Source organism: Limulus polyphemus, unplaced genomic scaffold (assembly GCF_000517525.1).
Source record: "Limulus polyphemus unplaced genomic scaffold, Limulus_polyphemus-2.1.2 Scaffold7798, whole genome shotgun sequence".
Classification (NCBI taxonomy): domain Eukaryota; kingdom Metazoa; phylum Arthropoda; class Merostomata; order Xiphosura; family Limulidae; genus Limulus; species Limulus polyphemus.
Window position 1 is genome coordinate 1 of NW_013673408.1, and position 9,603 is coordinate 9,603.

Below are 9,603 nucleotides of genomic sequence, written 5' to 3' on the forward strand. Positions count from 1 at the left end.
TTAAGAGTAGGCCTCATATAGTGTTGGAGTTGATGTTATATGAATGGCGTAGTTAAATGTCTTTTACTCACACACTAAACCAGCAGTTGTTTAGAAAACTTAGATATACGCATATACAATAATACTAATTAATTATTGTATATTATTTAGCTATATAAGATGTCCAACTATCTAAGAAATACATTTGTAGCCCGGTCTATCATCCGATTTATTACTTCTCACTGGATTAATGTTTATTTCAGAGCCTTGCAGTTCTCGTTATTACTCGCAGAAAATATATAAGATTTTTATATCTATTTATGTATATCAACATATAATACAATGTGAAGGATTTACTCTTATATATCTATTGTAATATCGATGTTTGTATAAGTTAAATTTATATTTAAAAATGTACATAATTCATACTGTTAAATCTGTATAGCGAATTTCCCACATATTCACTAAAACTGTATAAAATTCTCGAGTGTAAGAATCAACAATATATGTGTGTACGTAAACACTGGTGTGTCGTTTATATTGTTACGTAAGCTGAAATTTCGAGAAACTCTCCTCACGCCTATAAATATAATCAACGTGATGCGCCTAAAGACAGTATATATTATTGGTTTGCTATAGTTGGTATACTATAAAGCTTGGAAGCTATAATTGTGATTTAGTCGGGAAACTTCAGATATTTGACCAGGAACATTTATAAATTTCGAACATTACAAACCAGTGGATTCATATCGGACATTAGTACTTTTACGAAGATATTATATAACTTCAGCGGTAAGAAACTCGACCTTTAATTGGTTTGTGATCAGTGAGGATCACAGTACTGGTTAGCTTTCTGATAAGTGAATACAGTCTAGAAGAGAGGCCAGCCAAAAATCCGAGTGTTTTTTTTTCTTCTCTCTTTTAATATACGAGAAATGTTTTGACAGAAGAAAAAGTTTCACAAACATTATAAATCACGTTTTCTGAAATATATCGAAAATGGGATTTAATGCATTAAAATTATGTTACATTTGAGTTAATCGTACAAATTTAGCTGTTACAATATGAACTGATCCCATGTTTCACAACGTCTAAATAAAATTAAAATGATTAAAGTTAAATACAACGGAACTATTTATACATATTCAGAGATTATACTTGTCCAAAAAATAATTCTGCAAGACAGATTAAGAAAATGAAGAGGGCTGAGCTAATTTATCTTGGTAAGAACTTTCTGATACTATGATCTTATCTCTGCTCACTGGTCAGTGGTTTACAAGATTTTCATTAAACTTCCTACTGTAAAATAAAAATATCCCATACTGCTTCTAGTAAAATAATTTCGTCAGGTTCGTTCACTCTTAATTGGTTCATTGAAATATGACTGTATTTGAACTATATTATATATATATATATTGTTCACTCTTAATTGGTTCATTGAAATATGACTGTATTTGAACTATATTATATATATATATATTGTTCACTCTTAATTGGTTCATTGAAATATGACTGTATTTGAACTATATTATATATACACAATTACACATATATATTTTTTTTCCTCGAAAACACAAATTTTGTTAAATTTTGAAACTCAATAAATATTCTACAACCGATAATGTGCAATATATTTTAGATTAGAAATATATGGTTTAACAGCGGAGTATCCTAAATTAAAACGTTGCTTCATTTCCACAGAAACTATACTGTGAAGCAGTTTATTTGTAGCTTTTGGGAACGTAAAAATGACACCATTACTAATGAGTATAAATATTCCATTAACTATTAGATATCCGTAAATAAATTTTTCTGACTTACAGTTTTTAGTTGAATTACTTTCTGATCACAAGATGGCAGGGCTTGTCCTTTCACATTAATCTCTAAAAGCCTTCTGCTTTATATTTACGCTCAGTTTCAGGATTCGGTTACTCATCGAAAAAAGAATGACCATTTCACGATTTTCTCATGTTGAACTCGTTAAAGACCGAAATGAAATCTGACTTTGAAGTTTTCGAAACTTAAAATACGAAATAAACAAGAACAAAAGAAATATAGCTACTATATTCTTTGTGTAAAGCGATATAATCAAACCACAAATTGTAGGTGAAGCTGCATGATCTCCTGATCGGAATTTAGGTCTTTGTGACCTAGGAGGGTCAGGTACTCTGAGACCTCTTCCTCCCTTCCGTACCATGGTAGGTTGTCCTTGAATGTTGATGGTTAGTACTACACGAGGGTCGGAGTAAACCGCACTTGCTCCGACCCCTTTCAGGGCAATGTCCATGTATGTATTACGATCACATTCTGTGTTTTGCAATCGCTGCTAGAGTCCATATTGCAAATTACACATTTCACTAGTCAGAGACTAATCGAACATATGTAGGTGAAGCTGAAACACTTCTTAAAGTGAATTTGAAAATGCCGCTTGATTAATCTGGGAATAGCAATTATTTGAAGAATGTTACAAATGTGAACCAAGTGCAATAGAAAATTTCCACTGGAATGTATATATATGAACATAAAAGGTTCAAATTGTTTAATTATTCATATATTTATTATTTATGCAGGAAGATAGACCAATGAAAATGGACTCTTTTGCAAAGGGGCTGTAGTAAGCAATTTAAGAAGACCTCAAACGTTAAACTTCAAGCGAATTTGAAGTAACGTTCGTAATGTTCTCGCCTTGTTATCTAGAAATACAGTTTCTTACAGACGAAAAAAAAAGACATGTCGCTACACTTTATCATCTGTGCTGATACAAAGTTATAAAAATTGCTTTTCATTTTCACTAGATGTTTCCATCTTGAAACTATCTGGAATTACTTACTGTTCGCAGCTTCAACCACAATTTGTTTATATCTCTTCAAGAAAAGAGTGAAGTAATTATCTCTTTTTTTGTTGTTTCATTCTTTACCTTATTTCTTTCACTTTCGTTCTTTACTTATATGATATTTAACATTTCTCGTTTCATTCTTTACCTGTTTATTTTATTTCTTTCACTTTCGTTCATTACTTATATGCTATTTCACATTTCTCGTTTCATTCTTTACCTTATTTCGTTCACTTTCATTCTTTACTTATATGCTATTTCACATTTCTCGTTTCATTCTTTACCTGTTTATCTTATTTCTTTCACTTTCGTTCATTACTTATATGCTATTTCACATTTCTCGTTTCATTCTTTACCTGTTTATCTTATTTCTTTCACTTTCGTCCTTTACTTATATGCTATTTCACATTTCTCGATTTGCACAAACAGTGAAATAAGACTTCATTTTGATCTTTGATAATTTTTTACTTGCTCAAATCGCAAAATGGTATTTTTTTTGTCTGTGAATGACCGAATCCTCTGATTGGTCCTTCGATTGCTCAGCGGTAAGTTTACGGACTTACAACGCTAAAATCATAGGGCTTCGAGTCCCTGCGGTGGACAGAAGGCAGATAGCCCATTGTATAGTTTTGGGCTAAAGCAAAGAAATGAAACGAAACGAAGGACGAGGTTGAGCGTAACATATATATAAGTAGGAGTTTGACCATTCCAGGTTTGTGCTGAAAATCTAGTGCTATAATCTAACATATGATGGTTTCATCACATCTAACCTGAGTATTTGTTCTCCATTTAGCAACAGGAGATATATTATAATACATTCATACGATTAACACAATACACACGTGTTTTATTCCTTCTAATGTTCTTTAGTTGCTGCTTTTTATTTTCCGTTAATGATGTATATTGAATTAAGTATAACTTAACTTTTCTTTCAACTAAATTAAGACTGGTATTAAGCTATCTTCACAAATCTCAAACTTACGTGGTCATATCATGGTCTTTAGTGCTAATCTTTACACCTGGACGGCGTTTCTTCGATCCAGTATGTGTATACACAACTGACAAAATAAACCATCAGTCGGCGAGTTCTCAGAAACACTCTTTCTCAAAGAAACAGTCACAAAGAACCATAGAATGATCCATAAAGTGGCCTTAATGAGGCCGTGAAAATGAACCATAGAGTCTAGAAGCTTTTGTATATAACATTCATCAAATATAGAGAAACTGTCAAAATCTTCTGCCTCATCAAATCTATATACAACACACACATATATATATATATACTAATTAATAATGTCATAACAACACAAGCACAGCAAATAAAGGAAACGTACTTGGTTTTGGCACGAGTAATCCAAATTATTTGTTTGTTGTTAAGCTCACCATTACATAATGGGCCATCTTTGCTCTGCCCACCGTGAGTATCGAAATATCATTTTTAACATTCTAAGCCTTCAGACTGGTCGAAATTCATTTATAGATAACAATAACTTATATATTATGATGCATACAAGAATAATAGATCAATATGACATTTTTTTATATATATAAAAACACCATCTAGTATAAAACAACAGAGTAAAAGGTCGCAGAACTTATGAAGGAATCTGAGAATACATGACTCTCAACACAGAACATTCTATTTGAGGTTAAAATTTGGTTTGATCATCTGTATATATATTTCCAGTTTGTTTTTGCTTTTCCTAAAAAATCGTAGGTATTAAAATTTAATATTATAATATCTGTTAAACTTCTGTATATTCATATTCGTATGACAAAGTTTAAAACTGAGCTGAGCAAAGTAAATAATAAAGCTGATATTTTCAATATCTACTAAATATATACATATATATACATAATATGAACTCAATTTTATTCGAAATATATTTTCGTAATTCTCGCATAACTCAGGAAAATCAACACTACTTAAATAATATGTATATGTTTCAAATGTGTTTAATGTGAGAACTAAAACATGATATACTTACTATACTGCTGTAATTTTACAGACAATCTGAGAATTGAATATAGAGCTAATATTGCCTGAATAGTTTAAGAAAATCTTACATAGTTACATATTACACCACAAACAATACCAAGTATACAAAACCTTGTACAGAGCGTTTGGCTAGTTAATTATCCATATCAATTACTATTTTCAGACGTTTTCCTACTACGCTATATCTATGCTACATGAATAATTCCTTGAAAATACGTTGTATCCTATAACTTTAAATGATAATTTTATTAATTATGTCAACCAACTTTTTAAGTTTTGTTTTACAAATAAATCAGTAAGCTTCCGCGGATCTTTTTTTTTTCTTCGAAACTCAGTTTCTACTTATACATGATAGACTAAAATAAAATCGAAGTGGCTACATGCATTTTAGCTCCTTGTTAATTTACAAATAATAATTAGATTATCTCCGAAGATTATTTTTGTAATATGGAGTTGCAAAAATATCCTACTTTTGATCTTGAAAATAAAAGTTTTTTTTATTCGTATTTTATTTTTGTTTTTTTACATTCCTGTGGCACAACATGAAACTGCTTTGATCGTATATTTTATTTTTATCGCATGCTATTGATATTTGCTACTGTAACTGACAATACATTTACGAGCGATAAGATGCACTCTATCACCGGCAATAGACCAAGCACATAAGTCCTGTGATGAAAAACAGATACAGCATTTGCACTGGAAGGATTTTATTAGTTTCGGGTGCCATGGACAGGCTTACACTCCCACGAACATGGTTTATGTCGTTTCTTGTAAATTAAGTCCTAATAAACTAGTTCGAACTTGTAAAAATTGTTTGCAGGGAACGGGATGTTTTTTGTGGACAGATTTAAGGAGTTGATATTTTTCTCTATTTTTGTAGGATTTATTTTATAGAAGAATTATTTTCGTAATAAATTCAAAGGTATTTCCTTATGGTAGATAAGAGGGATGGATAGGTTCAGTAGAGAACAGAGAAAAAAAACAACTCGCCAATGAAACCCCTGTAAGACGACTTCCTAGCATTTACCATCTTAATTTTAAACTGTATTTATTTGTATGTTTACTTTTTTACTATATCTCAACATTTCTCTATTGGTCTACATCACACTCCATAATTCTTTAACGTTATTAGCTACTATATCTCAACATTTCTCTATTTGTCTACATAGCACTCCATAATTACTTAACGTTATCAGCTACTATATCTCAACATTTCTCTATTTGTCTACATCACACTCCATAATTACTTTACGTTATTAGCTACTATATCTCAACATTTCTCTATTTGTCTACATAGCACTCCATAATTACTTAACGTTATTAGCTACTATATCTCAACATTTCTCTATTTGTCTACATAGCACTCCATAATTACTTAACGTTATTAGCTACTATATCTCAACATTTCTCTATTGGTCTGCATCACACTCCATAATTACTTATGTTCAGCATCGAAGATAAATATCGAATTTTCGTGATCACAAGTCTTATCATTTTCGTATGTCTGTGGACTTACAACTATAGAATCCGGGTTCCGATACCCTTGGTGGGCAGATCACAGATAGCTCATTGTGTAGCTTTGTGCTTAACTTCAAACAAACAAACAAACTTATTATTTTCAATGTTTTTCCATTTGGTTGAATATATGTTCTAAAACTGTACCAGAAACATCATTCAAACCTATTGAGAGATGTAAAACGATGTGAAAATCTTAATTATCAACTATTCACATGCTCTAAGGTTCCAGTTTATATAGCTTTTCAGTACGAATGTAAAGCATACCGGAAAAGAAAAGATATTCTCGATATATATATAGATTATATACGACTTGAAAACGGGATTCATTTTATTCCTGACATTTCAGTCATAAAGTCTTTTAAGGCTCAATAAATTTAATCCATGTTTAAAAACGTCAAACTTTGTTTTTCATCTAAAATAAGTTACCTAGTTTCTGATGTGTGTGAAAATGAAATAATAAATTAACTTCTGCAGGTTTATTATACCTACTTTTTAACAAAAATATGCCATATTATTAATCAGAAGGTTTTCAGACAGTCTTGAACTCACCTTGCTAACATTTTTGGTCGGTTTCATAAAATTCTTTTCTAGAAATTTCTTAGAACAGTTTCTTATATTGTTTTGGTAACTTACTGACAGCAGGATAAAACTCCTTATAGAATATTATTTATTAACCCGGGTTTCTTAGCAACCCTTACCAAGCGATATCTCAAATCACCAATATGCGTTTTATATATCTAGAGTGTTTTTTTTTATGATATGTACGTATATGTAAACAAACTGTGTATTGAATAAAGATAACAAGCATTTTATTAGTTTTGGTAACTGCATGAAGACTAGCACATATGGTCGTTAACACTATTATGTCGAAACGTTCTAACACTCCTTTCTAGTCTACCTTTAATAAGATACTAGCTTCAGACTGTTTGTCTGGCATGGATCTTGCTTCACTTTTTATGACACATTTTCTGAAATCCTGTCACCTTTCATAGTTACAAGGCGACAATAAGAAACTCAGACTTCTTATCTGTCCATAAGGACGTGAGCTGTGATACATATAGCGAGTCCTGTAAATCGACAGCTAGACGTCAAAAAAAGGGGGGTGTGTGGGAGGGCAGCCGTTATTCGTACACTGAAGTTCCGAAGGTGTGGTTAAGACATGACTCTTGATATGCCTGTTTCTCTGTAAGCTAATGTCATACAAAGATCAAAGCGTACTATATGTGCAGAATCAGTTTTATGCAGTCGTATCGAGCAGGAAAGCTAACAAATACAGGACAGTTTGATGGAGTAAAATATGATGATGTATAATGTAGGTGTTGTTAAAGTCCTCTCAACAATATATCTGATTAGCTATGATTTCATGAAATGTTGACAGTATGCTGAACCGAATAAACAGATTGCAGTGTCTGGTCAATAGTCTCTCCTCTTTATACTAAATTTATGTTTTCTGTTTGTCTTTAAATTGTCCTTACGAGTTTCCAGACTGAGGTTAGAAACCATATTAAGGTTAGCAACTTAATACAACGTTTCGGTACTGCTAACACCTATAGATTTAATAATAAATGAAGTGTACTGTTTTTCTCATTCAATCCCGGTTTAAGTCTGTTGATCAATAGGCTTTCCTTTATGCGCAGATCCTGTTCAATGTTTAGTTTCTCACATGAAGATGGTCTAACCGCAGCTCAACAGCTCGTAGAGGACAACTTAAAGACAAACAGGGAACTGAAACTACGTATAAAGGAAAGTATATTGATCAATATATTTAAACTGGCATTGAACAAGAAAATCAGTGCAGGTGGCTTATCATCAAATCTATAAATAATAACAACAGTTATGTCACTCTATCACTATTAGCATCTTAAGGGGATTTCTTGAATGGCTTATGGTTTTGGTGTATTATTTAAGTTTCCAAAGGGTTTACATATAAATTTGGAAAAGAATGTCATATATAGGCAAAGGCTATATATATATATATATATATAGTTTAATATATATTATTATTCTTATATATAACGTAAAAATAATTTTGTGAAACAGTACTTAATCTGTCCACAAAATCTAACAAATATGTCTTTTTTTCCTAAAGCCTTGCATTAGAGTCACTTATAGGCAGCATTAAGGCTATATCAAACAGTGAATACCAGGATATTCTTAATTTAACATTATTTTACCTACGTTAAAAGACTGAGTGAACAAAAATCTTGAAGTATTAAAACATTTTTCGACCACAAACTAGTATGAAAAGCCTCTCTTCAAGAACTTACAAAGGTGTCCTTGACATTTATCTGATATTGTCCAGTGTTAATCATAATTTCTATTTATTTTTTACACGCAATCTGTTCTTTAACTGATTCAGATTCCTGATTCGCAAATTAATATATAACCTATCATTTAGTTGTTAAAATTAAACGTTTTTATATTAGCTAAGAGTTTGATCTTGAAAAAAATCAAAGCCATTTTATGAGCCGTTAATGAGGCTCAAATTTCAAATCTTATTTTATCTAGTTATCGGTAATTTATTTATTTGATAAAAAGTTATATTTACATAGCCTGTCCGAACTATTAATCTGCAGATTCATGTTTCGCGAACCATAACCACAAAAACGCACTTTACGACCGTGAGTGTTCTATAATAGTGACTGTCGAATATAATTAATCGATTAAAGTAGCAAAAAAAAACACTTTTTACCTTTCACCGGGTCACGACCTTTCCATAAATGTTTCCAAATATAACTTGAACCAAGAAAAAAAAGAGAAAAGGTTGAGAACCGATTCTATAATCCATCAGATAATAGTTTGGCACGATTATGTGCGATAATCCTTGTTTGGATTTAAGTGAAAATTCTAAACACAAAGTTACATTTACCTTTTTCTTCCATCACTCTCAGAAGAACGGTTCGGTGAATTTCTTTGACAGAAAGATTAGATATTGAAAATGTGTCCTAAACTTAAGTACATAAAATAAAAATGATTGAAAATGGCTACAAATTGTTCACATATTTATAAGGTTTGGTTCCAAACTGATGAAAATGTAAAGAGCTGATTGTTAAAAATGTAATAAAAATGTTTGATCATTGTATAATAACAGAATCTCACGCTTTTTGCTAGTAATACAAACCTCAATATACAAATAATCAAATAGTAGTACAAACCTAAATATACAAATAATCAAGTAGTAGTACAAACCTAAATATACAAATTATCAAATAGTAAAGCAAACCTAAATATACAAATAGTCAAATAGTAGTACAAACCTAAATATACAAAT

The 9,603-nt window shown here is 31.1% G+C and overlaps 1 long non-coding RNA gene across 1 annotated transcript; it reads left to right on the top strand.

Annotated features, from left to right (window-relative positions):
* Window positions 1-2,187: 2,187 nt before the first annotated feature.
* Window positions 2,188-9,299, top strand: LOC111089903. Its single transcript, XR_002614058.1, has 3 exons — window positions 2,188-2,361; window positions 8,731-8,732; window positions 9,289-9,299. It is a non-coding gene; the product is annotated as an uncharacterized LOC111089903 (long non-coding RNA).
* The last annotated feature ends 304 nt before the right edge of the window (window positions 9,300-9,603 follow it).